The sequence below is a fragment of the Sus scrofa genome, chromosome 13 (genome assembly GCF_054392235.1).
Source record: "Sus scrofa isolate SSC_HxYL_T2T_F1_AM1 chromosome 13, Sscrofa_HxYL_maternal_Yorkshire_Landrace_v2.0, whole genome shotgun sequence".
Lineage (NCBI taxonomy): Eukaryota > Metazoa > Chordata > Mammalia > Artiodactyla > Suidae > Sus > Sus scrofa.
The window spans coordinates 117,418,761-117,437,179 of record NC_139395.1 but is presented as its reverse complement, the minus strand read 5'-3'; the positions used below and the strand labels follow the sequence as shown (position 1 = coordinate 117,437,179).

Genomic DNA, 18,419 nt, shown 5'->3' with positions numbered 1-18,419 from the left:
TGGTGTGGGGGGTGGGCTGGGGGTTTGGGTTGAAAATGCTATAAAATTGGGTTGTGTTGATCATTGTACAACTATAAATGTAATAAAATTCATTGAATAATTTAAAAAGACAAAATTTTATTTGTACTTGTTGTTCAATTAATATTTGACTAGGTAGACTCTATGTTAGATATTTTTAGCTAACAGAAATGTCACTGAGACATTTTACCTATCTTTTTTATTTCATCAATTTGTTATTCCTGGAATAAATGAAATGTTTTAAGCATCACACAATTCAAGAAATTATTTTTCACAACTTTGTTAATTTTTGGTCCTAAAAGCTAACAGGTTTATCACATTCAGATCCTTGAAATTATTTGGTAATAAAATACAGGACCCTGCTTCCTCTCCTGATCTAAACTGAGAAAATAAGACCCCCTAGGTAATCTGCTCAATACTGTGTAATAGCTTAAAAGGGAAAAGAATCTGAAAAGGAATGGATACATGTAACTGATTTACTTTGATGTACATCTGAAATTAACACAACTTTGTAAGTAAGCTATATTCCAATAAAATTTATATTTAAAAAACCTACCTAAAAAGAAAAAAAACCTGAGTAAGGTGCATGGTCTTCTTGATAATACATTCATTGAGTCCTTATGAATATTCCTCTTTTTTAACAATGGAAGCAACCATTAAATAAAATGTGGAACATCTCTAATTTCTGAAAGAACTTAAGAAGCAGGATTTGAATGGTAGATTAGTGAATGGAGAAAACAATTACCACTCAGCTTATTAGTGTGATATATTGCAGCAGTAAAGAAAATAATATTTTATTTTGGAATATTCTTATATTGTTCAATGTTCAGAGAATAGCACTCTCATATTCATATTCTTATGTGAATGACCTACTAGCTTCAATGTGGCAAATGAGAAATAAATTTAAGGATTTTGGAGGACTTACAGCATATAATTCTATGTAATGGTAATTGCCACAGAATTTTGAAAAGTCTAATATAGTTGTGAATTGCCTGGGGATCTTATTATGATATAGAGAGTAATGTGCTGGATACTGTTTTGTAACCAGCTGTCTGGAAAAAAACTGTTGTGTATGTATGCACATAGATAAATATACTGTAACATACTATTAAAAGCATTATTTGAAATGATAAATGTCATATTATTTATTGTAAATTTCAATAGCTAATTTATTCTCACAAGAAGCTCCTTAGATTTTTCCTGAGCTCTTATATTCTTAGCCAACCCATAATTACAGTTTTCCATGGCAAATGGGATTGCTATTCAATCCACAAATTCCTTTCATAATGAAGTTAATGCCATTAAAACTGGTATCTGGACTACTTTAAATTTATCACCATTGCACAAATTATATTCAATAAACTCAAACCTCTTTCAGCTTCACCCCTAAGTATGCAGAAACTTCACCCATTTGTCAGTAATGAGCTTACTTACTTCTTTCCTGAACTAGCTAGTCCATTTTGTATAGCGGAAGGTTATTACCTCATTGTTGTGCTTTCCACAATGTAGGCTATAGATAACAACATACTTCTAGCTTGCACAGTATAACATACTCCCCATCACTTACCTATGTCTACACAAAAACAACAAAATAAATCAAGCCTTGTTTTGTAGTTTTTGCCAATTTTCATGGTGCAAATACTGCCACTGTGACTAACAAAGCAATCAATATATCACTGAATGCACAGTGAGGAAGGGATACATAGCAGTTATAATATTTCCAAAACGAAGACAATAGACACACCATTCACAACAGAGATAATAGTAAAAGTGGTTAATTACTCAGTTGTGATGAGATTTGAGTACTTATTCACTAATATAACATTTAATTTTAAGGTTTTTGAGTTTAATTTTAATAATGTTTTTCTGTATAATAGGCTGGCAAAGTTCCTGAAAAACATACATATAACACCATTAGTGTTAATAATGTAGTGTAAAGTATGATAACTTTTAGAGTTAATTTTTGGAATTTTGTTATTATCAAAAATAGATTCCTACAGCTCTGCTTTCTATACTTATCTCATATATGACTGAGCATGTAAATTTTTCTGTTTTATCAAGTGTATCATGGTTAAAATGGGACAAGTAATCTATTAAAAGTTATGGTCTTGAATAGGGCACAACAAGAATCTAGAGAAATATCTTTACAGTGACTTGCATTAATAAAGAGATATTGGAGGAAGGTTGACCCTGTCTTCAGGACAAGAAAGTCAATGTTCTGGATTCCAAAATCCTGTCAACCTTTTATTCATATATAAAGCAACAGATAAATATATTTCTATATGACAACATTTAAAGAATATTAACGAACCTCTCCAAAACAAACAGCTAGTGAACAAAATTGTCACCTGAAGATAAATGGAAAAAGTATAGTTTAAAAAAAAAATAAGAAGAAACATGGAAAAAAATCAAATGAAATCAGATGCTACATTCCACACTGACCTTTTCTTCTAAAAAGTATTACCCAAAAGTAAAAAGCCACAAGAAACAAGCAAAGATATTTCATGTTTGGCAAACAAAGGGTGAAAATAGAGAAACTGACAGATAAAACCCCAAAGTGTAAGACAGATAGAAAAATTCCAAAAGCAATAAAAACAGAAATAAATTGAGGAAGAAGAGTAAGAAGGACTCATTGCTACAGATAGTAAAATATAAAGCAAAATCCTTTTTAGCATATGAGGAAAATAAATATTTTAGTTCTAAAAACTACAGAATTCAGGGCTTAGTAAAGAATATATATATATATATATTTGTCTTTTTGCCTTTGATAGGGCCACTCCCACGGCATATGGAGGTTCCCAGGCTAGGGGTCGAATCGGAGCTGTAGCTACAGGCCTACGCCAGAGCCACAGCAACGTGGGATCTGAGCTGCGTCTGTAACCTACACCACAGCTCACGGCAACGCCAGATCCTTAACCCACTGTGCGAGGCCAGGGATCGAACCCGCAACCTCATGTTTCCTAGTCGGATTCGCTTACCACTGAGCCACGATGGGAACTCCCTGTAAAGAATATATTGATTAAGCCATATTTTCAGAAAGGAATCTACCTCTTTTAGTTGAGGGGATAAGAGGTACTTTTCATTGAATGTCTAATGCTTGACACTGAATGCTTGATTAAGGAATTTTAAAGTAAAATTAGACTCACAATTCAAACCTCTTCATCCTTAGAAAATGTCCTACATGACTCTGAGTATCTTGTACAGCTCACAACCTAACATAGGCACCTAACAATAACATTCTATAAATACTTCTCCTGGAAAAAAAAAGTAGCAAAAAACTGATAAATAAATAATAATAAAAAAGCAAAATTGTATATAAACATTTGAGAGCAAAGAAAATCACCAGTGATATTTCATGGAGCCTGAGAATATCACAGCCAAATAACCCTCCATAAATGTAAAGATAAACATACCTACACATCTTGCCCTTCAGATGCACACATGCATATAGTCACTACTATGAGACAGGAATACAAAGCAGAGTTACAACAGATCATGTAACAACAGCCTTGGCAAAAGCAGAACAAATGAAATGTAAACTAGAAGTGTTCCAAGAAGAAGAGGTAAACAACATAATCATTACACAAATTATAAATTGCACCAGGCTAGTAAATGCTTCTTCAAACAAAAGAGGAGACACTGAAAAGTAGGAGTAAATTTAAGCATAACTAAAACAACAAAATAATGAAATTTAGACCTATTTTAAGTACCCAAATTGAAGTCAAAGTTACATTAGTTACATTAGTATGTTTAAAATAGTACATGTATTCTACAATTTCTAAAAAGTCCACAGATTTCACAAGTAATAATATAATTATCTCAGAAACCAGATCAACTAATCAAAATAGAATGCATGGAATGAGGGCTTCAATGGACTAGAGAAAAAAAATGCAGTTAGCTTAGGGAAAACACAATTTTCTCAAATAACAATTCAGGTTAGGCAAATTCTGAAATTGTGTCAATGTAGGCTCAGATATTTTAGAAAAAGAACAAACAAATTGAAATTTTTATGTGAAATCCCTTGAATTTTAAAGTTGGACAACTAATTCAGATTTTGAAAAAATAATGAAAAGTGAAAACAATGTGTTAAAATTCAATTCACAAATATTTCTGATGTTTTTAAATGATGTACATCAACTTCAATGTGCTCATGTAACCAAACAGACTAGGCCTTGAAAGTGACAATAATAAAAAAGACTGATAAAAATAATACATTTTACAAGAAACGATAAAATGTTCAAGTTTAAGCTTCAACCTCATTCCTGCTTTACATGTCATACCATAAGACAATGAAAGGAAAGATTAATTCTGTTTTTCTCTTTATACCTGTTTTCCTTTATATGCTATTTTTCACAGTTTAGAGAAAGACTATAAAAGGAAAATCAATTTTTAAAAAAGTAAATATTAATGAATCTGCTTTTAATTAAAAATTAGGAACTAATGTTTTAAATGACTCATTTTACAAATAAATGTGGTTTTCATTTAGTTTTATATTACTATTAATTACCCTAGAGGAGATTGAGTGAAAAAAATAAATGGTAAAAACAAAAAAGCCATAGATATATCATCCTGCATATATTTAAGGGCAAGACTTGATAAACATACTAGTTCTTTTCAGGTATTCATTCACTTCAAGCTTTTACAAATGGGTACATATGGAAATGCTATGAAAGTATTTTAAATTCTACCCAACATTTATATACATCTTATATTGATGTGCAACATATTTATGCTCACAAATTCTCAATGTACATATAGCACATTGCCACATACAATACATAAAAAAAAATTTCACAAAGTTAATTCAACAATGAAACTGCACCCAGATAAAGACATCATTTGAAGAACTATAGATGAGCCCCTGTTCAGTCAGTATCTCAGAGGGACTTCTAAGACCACATGGCCATTTAAGTGCAGACACTTAGAAGCTTCTCTGTTGTGTCTGGTTCCTCATGCTCAGACCACCCAGGCTGTACTGTGCAGTTGAGGCCTTGATTACAACCCTACTGTTTTCAAATTTCAGAAATGAAAATAACATATCCATTTTGTGCTTTTTAAGGATATCCCCAATAGGTACTTTAAAGGATTGTTAAGATTTCACAATTACAGATTTTTGGAAGTTACCTAGTAAGTTGTACAAAAAAAGTCAGAGGCAATATGTTGGGTTAGATTTAATTACTTTTGGGGATTCATGTGCTCTGATTTTTGTACAATTTATAGCATAATTTTTGGTTTAGCTAATACTTCCTAGTATTATCTTATTCAATAGAATAGAATGGAATAAAATTATTTATAGGATAATTTTATTTTTATTATTAATAAAAATTTCACTTTTTTATTTGGTTTAAATAAGTATATTCTCTAAGCCTTCTAAAAAATAGAACATATATATATATTTTTAGTTAAAGAGTGCTTGATTTGGGGGATATAATAGTAAGCATAAAACAGTATCTTACTTCAATGTTTTAAAAAAAGTGACTAGATTTTTTATGGCATTTGTCATTACTCATCTTTCTATTTCATTTATTTAATTTTTCTAACTGTAATGTCTAAAGAGGCAATGGCTAGCAGATTTTGAACTTTATTATCAGAAGGTCAAGGCTTGGATGTCAATGCCTCAATCTCCTCATCAGTAATGAAAATAACATCTATTTTGTAATTTTTCTGAGAAGATAAAAAAAATTATATATATGGCAAATTTTAATATAATCAAAAACAATAAAACAATATGTTAGGAACATTATTTAGAATGGGTGTAAACAATCACAATTGAATACTGAGAATTAAAAAATGATATAAAATTGCCTCAAATAAATATTATTAAGAAATCTTACAACAGTGTCATAGGATTACTAAATATAAAAAAGAGCACAGAAGTAGCTCTGAGATAGTATGCATTATTTGTGTAAAAATGAAAGTATTTTTACAAGTTCCAGTCTTTCCAAAGCTACCAGGCTTTATGCCACAGATAGAAAATTACCATTTCAGGTGGCAAAACAGAGATTATAGTTGATTTCTGGAAAATAATGATTCCTTTTATTATGCTACCACTTTCTGCAATAAAGGATGAGGTAAACAACTTACATAAGTTATGTGAAGTCAAATTGGTTCCTAAATAGAATTTTCAAAATTCTTCTACAGGTATAAGTAGCTGCAATTTAAAAATGAGTAACTATTTTCCATATGCAACAGTCTTTCAAATTAAACTCAATGAGTCTTTTGAATTAAAACTCAAATTACTTTTCTCTTCATTAATGAACTATTTGAGCCCTGAATTTAATGTTACCTAAAATTGGACCAAAAGAGGAAAGACATGAGTTCCAATCTTACTCCGAAATCATTCAGTCTTGCACTCTTCCCATAAGATGGGAATAATACTGATTGATTAACATTCAACAGAGCAATGAGATATAGCAATCACAATCAAGTCTTTCACAAAATGAGAGGATGAATCACAATATGCTAGAGGCTATACACACTGAGGTTTATGCTTTTAGGTCATTGGGAAATTTTTCTATCCACAACAATCAGGAACACAACTTGTGTATTACTCAAATTTTACCAAAAGTCCAGTAACACAGTAACATTACTATTTGAGACCATCCATATCACATTCATTTTCTCAAAAATTGTCAGCTCTTTTCATTTTGGCTTATATTTAACCCTGAAATTTTCTTGTATCATCTATTGGAAAGTTTATGGAAGATTTTTTTTCCAGAATAAAACCGGAGCATATAAAAAATCAAAAAATTAGTTGCATAAAATGTTTACATTCTCTATTTCAGTCTTACTTCTACTATTCAATAAACTATATTATTTAAGAAGAGCTTCTCTTATAAAGTAATAATTATAAGGGCTTATATTACATTATTTGTTTGATTATAGATTTAAAATAGCCATTAAAAACAAATACATGCTCTGAAATCAAATGTCAAAAAAAAAAATTCAGGTCTTGAGTTTTCATTTCCATCATCAGTTCACTTGTTTTGTTGTTATTTTTCAGTATGCAGGCAATTATACAGCTCAGAAATACATCATGCCTTAAAATTGCTCTAAGTACACATTTAACACTAAATACTTCATTTTTATTTGTCACAGCATTCTTAGTATTGTCTAAATTTAAAGTGATTGGTTCCAGTTCTTCTATTCACCAAATACATACTGCTCCAAATTTTATTCACTTTCTTATGGGTTGAATTGCATTTTCAGTGTTCATATACTATAGTCCTAAGGCCAGTATCTCACAATGTGATTGTATTTGAAGCTAAAGCTTTTATAAATAAGTTATTAAACTAGAATGAAATCATATGGTTTGCCCCAGTCAGATATGACCAATATCCTTATAAGAAGAGAATAGGACACAGACAACACAGAACTACGAAGGACCATACCTCCATAAAGCAACAATGCAAGAATCTGCAAGCCGAGGAGAAAGGCTTTGGGAGAAACAAAACCCAAGTGAAGTAAGCAATGCATGGAATAGGAAGCTCCAGACCTCGTTCCTCCACAGAAAAACTGACTGACTTGACAACAATTTTAAAAAGTCTTTATGAGTACTCTAGAAACAAATCTCAGTACCTCAGCAAACACACAGCCAAGACGAACACAAAGCCAAGAACCACCACGAAACTATTACACTATTGAAAAGGGTAAAAAGAAAAGCTCTTCCATTTTATCCAGAAGAGCCCTTACCTGAAGTTGGCGTAACTTTGGTCAAGTTGAGAAAATGTGCCACTTGTAGCTTCCCTCCCAGGAGACAATGAGAAGAAGAGAATATATGTCCAATGTTCCAGATTTTCTGGAAGTAGATTGCCTGACTTAGACTGCTGATAAGTTGGATAAAATCGTGCTTTGGCTGATGGCAGCCAGTGAGAGCTCAGCAGCTTGTTGAAGCCCCAGATACTGCAGTACCACAGACAGACATCAAGAGCAGGGAGAAAATAGGAGCTCCTGGAAAAAAAAAAAAAAAAAAAAAGTTAGATTTCTCAGACTGGGAAACTATAAAAACACAGACCTAGAAAAAATCCATCCCAAAGCAGAAATGTTTTGAGAGTCCCTCAGCATCTCTACACAGACTTACTGGTAAAGATCTTTTCCTGTATGAAGCTAGTCTGTATAGACCGAAGAGATTTTTTTTTTCCTCTTCAAATGTCTAAATCCCAGCAAAAAATAAGGTATGAGAAGAAACAAAGAAATAAAAGAAAAAAATTCCAGAAAGTGTCCCTAAAGAAATTGAGGTGTACAAATTAACTGACAGAATTGATAAGACCCATCTTAAGCTCAATGAAAATAAGAACCAATGGCAACAGAAAAATTGTAAATTTGACATGCATGTCAAAATTAAACAATACACTATCGAATAATTAGCACATCAAAGTGGAAATTGCAAGGGAAATCAGAAAATATCTTGAGATAGTGAAAAAAAGATACTACATACCAAAACTTAGGATGCAACAGAAAATTGTGCTGAGAGAGAATTACATAGAAGCAAATGACTGCACTAAAAACAATCCCAAAACAGCAACCTAAGTCTAACCCCAAAGAAACAAAATAATGAAGGAAAAAACTATGCCCAAAATTTGCAGAAGGAAGAAAATGATGATTAGAGTTAAAATAAATGAAATCAAGAATATAAAAAAATCAACTAAAAAGTTGTTTTTTTAAAAGGATAAACAAAATTGAAAAAATGGTTAACTATACTAAGACAGAAAGAGAGTAGACATATAACAAAAGCCCAAAATGAAAGAAGAGGCATTACAAATGATGCTACAGAAATAAAAAGAATTAGAAGACGCCACTGTGAACAATTACATACCAACAAATTATAACTTAGAAGAAATGGATAAATTCAAGAAACATACAAATTACCAAGCCTGCATCATTAAGATATATAAAAATAACAGATATATATGGGTAAAAAGATTTATTTAGTAATCAAATCTTCCAACAAGGCAAATACCCAGAACCACATAACTTCGCCAGAGTATTATACTAAATATTCAAAGAAAATTTAACGCCAATTATTCTCAAACTTGCCCAAAAAACTTCAATAGGAGGAAGTGGTTTCAAACTCATTTTATGAAGCCAACACTTACCTTAACACCAAAGCTGCTCAAAAATACTATAACAAAAGGAAATTATAGACCAGTATCTGTGATGGATATTCATACAAAAGTCCTCAACAAAATACCAGATAACTAATTCAATAGTTAATTAAATGGATTATACACCACGACCAAGTGGGATTTATTTCTGGAGTGCAAGGATGTTTCTGCATATGGAAATCAATGCAATATACCACATGAAAAGAATGAGGAACCAAAACTACCTGATCATCTCAAATGGTGCAATAAAAGCATTTGACAAGACAAAATTCCAAATTCCTTCTTAAAAAAAGAAAAACCACTCAATAGACAAGAAAATAAATTACTTCAATTAATGAAAGCTGTTTTGAAAAGCCAACATGATACTTAATTGTGAAAACTAAAAATGTTTCCTCTAAGATCTAGAACACGGCAAGGATGCCCACCGTCACCATTTCTATTCCGTGTAGTACCTAAAGTCCTAGCCACAGCAGCTAAGGGGAAAAAAAGAATAAAAGTTATTCAAATTGGAAAGGAAGAAATAAAATTACCTCTGTTAACAGATTATGTAGAAAATTTTGAAAACTCCAGACACACACACACACAAGCTATTAGAATGGATAAACAAATTCAACAAAGTTACAGGATAAGAAATCAACACATAAAAGAAAGTTGCATTTCTATACAATAGCAATGGAAAATCTGAAAAGGAAATTAAGTATACAATCACATTTACAAGAGCATCAAAAAGAATGAAATATTTAGGGATAAACTTAACCAAGGCAAAAGACTTGGAAACTACAAAACTTTTCTAAAAGAAATTAAAGATATAAGTAAATGTAAAAACATCCTGTATTCAGGTACTCAAAGATTTAAAATGGTTAAAATCCCCATACTTCTCAGAGTGATGTACAAATTCAATTTAATCCTTACAGAATTTTTTGCAGACAAGTTCCTGTCATAGCTCAGTGGTAACAAACCCGACTAGCATCCATGAGGATGCAGGTTTGATCTCTGGCCTGGCTCAGTGGGTTAAGGATCTGGCATTGCCATGAGCTGTGGTGTAGGTGGCAGATGTGGCTCAGATCTGATGTTGCTGTGGCTACGGTGCAGGCCAGCAGCTATAGCTCCAATTCAACCCCTAGCCTGGGAACTTCTGTACGCCACAGTTGCAGCCCTAAAAAGACAAAAAAAAAAAAAAAAAAAAAAAAATTCAGGAATAGGAAAAAAAAGGCTAAAATTCATATGAAATCCCAAATAACCAAAATAATCTTGAAAAAAAACTCATATTCTTGATTGCAAAGTTTACCACATAACTTTAATAATCAAAATACTGTGTACTGAAAGAGAGGGAGACATAGAGACAAATGGTATAGAATACAAAGCCAAGAAATAAACCCTCACATATATAGTCAAATGACTTTAGAGAAGGGTACAAAGACCATTTTGGGGTTCAATGAATAAAGGACAGTTTGTTCAACAAATAGTGCTAGGGAAAATGGATATCCACATGCAGAAGAATAAAGCCAAATCCTTATTTTACACCATATACAAAAATTCAAAATCAATGAAAGACCTAAACATCAGAGATAAAACCACTTAACTCTTAAAAACAAAAATAGGGGAAAATCTTCATGACATTGTGTGTGATGATTTCTTAAGATAAAATCATAAAAGTACATGTTTTACGGAAACCACAAAAACCGTGGCAGTGGAAGGAGACAAACAGCACTAGGAGATATGGAAAAGCAAGGTTTATTCAGCACCAGTGCGGGCTCAGAGGAGTCACCTCTAGAGTCTGAGTACCACGTCTTTGTTCTCAGTAACTTTTATACACTACAAGGTCTTGATTTTCCCATGTAAGCATCCCGGACCTCCCCCAATCCCCAAGCAGACTGTGTTTCTCCCTAAGAAATTGAGCAAGCAAGGTTACAGAAGCAGAACTGATAAGCAATGTTGGGTACCTGATTAGCAGGGCTGCTGGCTTGGACAGAGGGCACACAGTTGTTACATTATTACAAGAAGGGTGGTATAGTGACCAGCATAGCTGGAAAGGCTAGCATCTGCCTTCTTAGCCAAGGGGGGGGGGGTGTTCTTTAGTTAAAACTCTATTTCACATGAAGCAAAACAAAAACAATCTAAAATGTTGATAAGGGTATATTAAAGGGACACTGAAGCCAACTGAAACTCTCAATGGCTAAAAAGATAGAACGATTTATGTAACAAAATAGGGTAGTAGAGGATTATAAACCAAGGTATGAAATAAATACCAGAGTCCGTATTATAACCAATAAATTGATTGAATAAGTAAGCAGATAGGAAAGAAGAGACAAATCTCCCTTGAAGAGTTCCACATGATTTTCATAGATACTTTGCTCTCAAGGAGGCAGAGTATAATGCCCCACTCCTTATGGGTTGATACCTATAATGACTTTTTTTCAATGAATACAGTATGTAAATGAATAAAAAATAGAATTTTTACAGTGGTTATATTTGACAACCACTATCTCAGCCAGGTGATCATGATTAACTTCAACAGTGATTAACAACATGTTGACAGCCAGTACCATGGCTGTGATATAATTAAAAGGTCATTTTACTTCTGTACACTACCTCCCCAAAACACATAACTCTACTCTCAACCTGAGAAACATGATTTTAAAATTCAGACAAATTCCAGTTAAGGGATTTTCCACAAAATACTTGACTAGTACTCTAGTCAAGTCATCAAAAACAAGGAAAATCTGAGAAACTGTCACAACCAGGAGGAGCTTAAGGACACATGACTAGTAAAAGAACTGTAGTAGCCACGGGGAGTTCCCGTTGTGATGCAGTGGACGCAAATCTACCGGTAACCATGAGGTTGTGGGTTTGAACCCTGGCCTCGCTCAGTGGGTTAAGGATCAGCTTTACCGTGAGCTGTGGTGAAGGTCGCAGACGTGGCTCAGATCCTGCATTGCTGTGGCTGTGGCCAAGACCGGCAGTTCCAATTCAAGCCCTATACTGGTAACCTCCGTATGTGGGAGGTGCAGCCCTTAAAAGTAAAAAGTGGTATCCTAAATAGGATACTTGGATAGAAAAAGGCATTAGGAAAGAATAAAACAACATGCACTGTGTGGAGTTTACTTAATAATTATGTATTATTGGCTCATTAATTATAACAAATATATCATAGTAATGTAAGATATTCACAATAGGGAAACTGGCAGTGGGTATATGGGAATTATCTGCCTATCTTTTCGTTTTTTCTATAAATTTAAAACATAAAATACAAAGTAGCAATGAGTTAGGGATTTTGAAACAGAATTTGACAGTCAAAAATAAAGGAGAAAGAAATGTCAGATAAGGATAAAAACAAGAAAAAGGAGTTGATGAGGTTAGACCAACTGCTTTTATAGACAGTACTATGATAGCTGGGTTATAAATTGGCACTTGTAAAGGTATACTTAATTTTTATTAACAAAAACTTTTACACAATTCATTTTGCTTTCTTTTTATTTTTGTTGTTAGTTTAGTAGTAGTAAGTACACTGAATTAATGAAAGTAACAGAAAAATATATATTCACAGTATAAACGCTTCTGAATCAGGGACCTGCCCAATTTTCCTCTCATTATATGAACTTATTTCCTAAACACCAGCATAATATTTTTCTCTTCTCAATTTAGTTTCACAAGTTTATGTCTTTCCAGATGTTAACTTTCCTCTTCCTTTTTAAAAATCAGCTCAGTTATCACCTCTCAGAAAAACCTCCATCTCACCATCTAAGAAGCACTTCCTCTGTATTCTCATGGCATTATATTTTTTCTTAAAAATCTTCCATGGCATTTTTACATTTTATTGCAATCCCTGTCCCCCTTTTTCCATTAGTCTGCACTTTCTTTGAGGACAAAAGCATGATTTTATTTTATTATCACATTCATATACTTGTTAGACTGTATAATAATAGAAACATGTTTGCAGAGAAAAGGAAGGGAATGAAAGATGGTAGGTAGGATGAAAAATCATATAAAAATAGCATTTCTGGAGATCCCGTCGTGGCTCAGTGGTTAACGAATCAGACTAGGAACCATGAGGTTGCGGGTTCCATCCCTGGCCTCGCCCAGTGGGTTAAGGATCCGGCGTTGCTGTGAGCTGTGGTGTAGGTCACAGACATGGCTTGGATCTGGCGTTGCTGTGGCTCTGGCAAAAGCCAGTGGCTTTTTGCTGTGGCTCTGGCAAAAGCCAATTAGACCCTTAGCCTGGGAACCTCCATATGCCAGAGGTTTAGCCCTAGGAAATTCCAAAAAAAAAAAAGTTGCATTTCTGTGACCTTGGACAAAATGTAATTCACTCAAAAATAATCCAATATAATGAGTAAGGTATTTTATAGAAATGTATTATTTTTGTGTGCCCACTTCTTAAAGGCAATAAATTTGCTCTATCAACATAATTTCATATGGAAATCTTAATATAAGACTTTAGAAGTACATTAAATTCCTGACATTGCTTTGACTCAGAAATCACCAAATTTGGAGACAGGTGTGACTCATTTGTCAAATATGCTAAAACAAAATTTCAATGATCTCTTTATAACATGTACTGTATTAGGTTGAATTGTGTCTTTCTAAAAGATATGGTCTAGTTCTAATCCTTAGTATTTGTGAATGTGACCTTATCTAGAAATAGTGTCTTTGCAAGTGCATTCAGGTTGAAATGAATTATACAGGAGTATCAGGAGCCTAAATCCTATGACTTTGTCTTTATAAAATGAGAGAAATGTGTACAGATACATCAAGAGAAGGATGACAAACACATAAGAACAGGAGGAGGAACTAGAGTGACAGGGCAACTAACCAAAGAATGCCAAGAATTGTCAGCAAGACCAGAAGCTTGAAAAAAGGCAAAGGAGATTTCTTTCCTAGAGCCTGCATAGAGAGCATACCCATGATTTTTAAACTTATGCCCTCCAGCATTGTGAGAGAATATATTTTCATTATTCTAAGTCATGCATTTTGTGATACTTTGTTAGAGGAACCCTAAGAAACCAATATATTGAGTTATACATTTTTCCTATAGCATGTGACATCCATGTTTAATTCTTACTTGTATAATGTCAATAATTTCACACTTGCAAATTATGCAAGTATAAAACTCTGTTATACAAATGTGTGTGTTTGTGCCTCTGTGTGTGTATTTCTAACACATTTTATTTTAGACTTAGGCATCAGGAGCCAAAGAGCACTATGATTTACTTCTCATTTCCTATTCATTCACATATGCCCACAAAAATTTATAAATTGAACTGCTGTCATTGACTCTATAAGAACTCCTGAAACAGATTTTGCACACTTGAACAAAACAATGAGGAATATTATACTGAAAATGATACACATTGTAAAATAAATAAACAATAAACAAAACACTTTTAAATTTGCAGTTACTTATAATTCTTTGACTCAGGTTCTGAAAGAATTTTCTTTTAAAGTTGAACTCAACTCATATATAGTTTTAGTATCTGTCTGACCTTTCTTTATTTTCTTTTCCTTTAAATGTTGTACATGAAACCTTTGGACCTTTCTAACTTTTTTGTCTTTAGATGTTTCCCTTTAAGTTTTATCTCTAACCCCAAATAGCTTCTGTACTTTCTCATAAGCCATTTCTTACTCTGTAGGGAGCTGATATAGCAGGTCTGACTTTAGCCTCAAAGAAAATTGAAAGAAGAAAGAGTGATGGAAACTAAGTAAAGCAATAGGAAGAGTTGTCTATTCAAGGTCAGAGAAAATCAGAGCACAAGTGATTCAAGAGAGGAGGTAGGCCTAATTTGCACAGTGTTCTTAAAATTATCTGAGAAGCAATTTAACTTCCTATATTGAAAAACAATTATCAGTGTTTGCGTCTGAGAGACTTATATGAACTTACAACTAAGTATCAAAATACCACAAACAACATTATTACTAATTTCCCTCAGTTAATAAAATGGGTCAAAAGGTGATTTTTACAACACCTGAAACAGAGGCAATATAATATGAACCTAGAGATATGGTTATATTTTGGTGCCATACACTCACACAGCAAATTATTCATTTCCAAAATCTATTGTAATTCTGATAAATTCAATATTTTAGGGAGCATGTTTATTTCAGGTGAAATTCCAATAAAACTCTCCAGTATTATATATGAATGGAAACGTCACAGGGCACTAACAAAAGCCAGTAATAATTCATCATTCACTGATATTTCTTTCTGAATCAAACATAAAATTCAAGATAAAAAAATCATATTTTAGGGAGTTCCCATTGTGGCACAGCAGAAACAAACCCAACTAATATCCATGAGGACATGGGTTCGATCCCTGGGCTCACTCACTGGGTTTAGGATCTGGCATTGCCATGAGCTATGGTCTAGTCTGCAGATGCAGCTCCAGCTGGCATTGCTGTGGCTATGGTGTAGGCCAGCAACTGTAGCTCTGGTCTGACACCTAGCTTGGGAACTTCCATACGCCACTGGGGTGACATTTTAAAAAAAGAAAAAAATCATATTTGAAATTCAACATTATATTGAATAACTACATTAAGTTGCCAAAATTTCATCAAAATGTTCTACACATTTTTTTATAAGTACAAATCACTAAATTTATTTCCATATTGTGGAATATACACAATTAATCCTTGCAAACATTTATGTCTTAATGTTATCTCTCCTCAGTCAAGAGTACTCCAAGGATGGCCACAATAAGAACTAAGATGTAGATGATACTTTTGAGTTTGTAATGTGCTTTCAAATGCATTATCTAATTTCATCTTCATATTCTAATCAGTCTCCTACAGTTACAAAATCATGATTTCTTAAGTGTTATTACACCATGTAATGTTAATGTACACTAGTGACTAAACATGAAAAAGATTCAGTTCTTGCCTCCAAATATTTTACACACAGAAAAAGACATATAAAATGTGGAACAGAAAGTTGTAAAAGGAACTTATTCCCACATTTCATCTACCTGAAAGAAATGTCTCTATGTCACCTATTAATGCTAGACAAATGAACAGTCAAAGAAGATTACTCTGGGAAAAAAAAAAAAAAGATAGCATGAATAAAAAGTCATTTGTATAACATGGTGAAATGTGTACAGCAAATCACAACCAGACCAGGGACCTAAAAACTAAAGGACAGAGCATTGGGTCACCGGAAATAATACTGAGACAGGGTATGCCTTTTATCATCTGCTAAAGGGATTGATCATCATCCTTCAGAGAAGACAGAAAGCTGCTGAAGTGATTTCAGAAGAGAGAAGACATTATCAAATTAGCCTCTTTAAGTGATTTAGCCTGTAGGTGTAGGGGATAGATTTGAGATATAAAATCTTGAGGTAGAAAGGTAACATAGAATGTTATTTTAAAAGCCTTAGTGAGAGAGTGTAAGAATTTAACTAGGCAGTTCTATAAGGATATAGAGTGAAAATATTGATGAGGGCCGTTTTGAGAGAGAAGGTTTTGAGTTGTATTTGTATTTCTTAAACTTGACTTATATGAAAGTCAAATCAGATATTTTCAAAAGTCAAGGATGCGTGAGATGATTTCATTCAGAATTTTGTATTTTTAGTCAGTCTTGAATCCCATCCCAACCCTGTTTGTACTTTATTTTGTGGACATTTGTCAGAGTTCCTAGTTTTAAGTAATAGAAGATGATTCATTATTATAATCAGTAAATGCAATTATTTTGCAAAGGTTAATGGAATCAGGGGTAGTGCTGAAGAATTAGCTTCAAGACTAATCATCCACAGCTATGCAACAGAATAATTTTTGCATCATCCTTGAGAACTTGTCACAGCTGGCAGGACACTAAATTATTTGCCAACAATTTGGTCTAATGGCAACTGTAACATATCTTACAATTATTTCCCTTGTATAGCCCCTTTTATTCATTCTCTAGCTCTTCTCTTCTCTCCTAGACTATTTTAGTAAGCACCTAGTTTCCTGACTTCTAGTCTCTGACTCCTACAAATAATCCTATACAATTCTGATGGAAATGTATTTAAAAATCTATATTCACAAATTTCTATAAACAGCTTTATTAGGTGATATGTAAAACCTATATGAAAGAAGATTTACTACAGATTCAAGAGACTTAAAAATGAAATTTTTTTTCTACTATCATGAATATCATGGTCATATATTTAAAGATTAAGCTTTATAAAATGCTAGTTCAATATAACTTCTTCTATTTATTTAATAAAATATCAAAACACCTGTAAACAACACTTGGGGAAGAAAGTTGACCAAGTGAAGGAAAAACTCAGTGGAAATCTTTCAAAAGAAACAAGAAAGGATTAGTAAGTTTGACAGGTTAAAATAAAAATATATATATATTATATATATATATATAATATATATATATATATATATATAACATACTAAGATGCAGAGAAAATGAAATACTTGGTAAATTTACAACTTTAACCCAAATATTTTTCTTTTTTTTCTGAAGAGGGAAAGCTCTTGGAATTTTATAAGAAAGAAGAGAACAATCCAGTAGAAAAACCTATTCACAGGCTTGTATCAGAGAATTGACATTCCTCCCAACAGTTTTCTCCACTGTGATTTTTCTCAATTTTCCTATACCTTGCACCTCAGAATTACAATATTTTATTACTATCATATAACTGCAAGTTTATTGCAGGAGGTCTTTTTGGGACCTAGTGTGTATGCAATCATTTTGGTTTATGGTAATGTTCTGCTCTACTAACTTGTCAAGAAGAAAGAGTTAACTGAAGGAAATATATTTATGTTTTTTATATTGTTTTTTATTTTTCACTAATCTGATAGGAAGATTCTATTTTCTTATCCTATTAATGTTGTGTATGTCCATGTGACTTGTGTTAGCCATAGAAATGTGAATGGAAATGAAAGTATGGTTTCTGAGTATGGACCATAAGAGTCATTATATATCTCCACTAGATCCTTGGAGCTCCCAATATTCAGCATGAGAAGAACACCCAGAGCATATATTGAATCTCCAACATGAGCTCTGAATAAGACATGTGAAGTCAATCTAGCCCAAGCAATTCACAGTTGGCTCATCTGGATCAAAGTCCACCCAGCTTAACTGAGGTCTTAGGAGACAAACATTTACTTGAACAACCGTAAGTTTGGGAATAGCTCTTTGTGTAGAGCCATATATCAAAAACAGTCTAATAAAATTTTGGAATTTGGCAAATATCTTAATTCTCAAGTCAAATTGATATTTTATCTTGTTATAGGAATCTCAAGTTAAAATAATTTTACTTCAGAATTCTTAAAGTATTGCTCTACTATATTTCAGAATCCATGGGTGCTGAT

At 32.8% G+C, this 18,419-nt stretch overlaps 1 long non-coding RNA gene across 4 annotated transcripts in view; it reads right to left on the bottom strand.

Annotated features, from left to right (window-relative positions):
• The window catches only part of LOC110256329 (uncharacterized), a 568,755-nt gene that overhangs the window by 514,848 nt on the left and 35,488 nt on the right, over window positions 1–18,419 (bottom strand). For 3 of the 4 annotated variants that reach the window (XR_014822608.1, XR_014822607.1, XR_014822609.1), the window contains exon 2: window positions 7,711–7,968. This is a non-coding gene — a long non-coding RNA (uncharacterized LOC110256329). Of the gene's footprint in view, window positions 1–7,710; window positions 7,969–18,419 lie in introns of those variants that run through there. The other variant, XR_002337744.2, reaches the window with a different exon arrangement.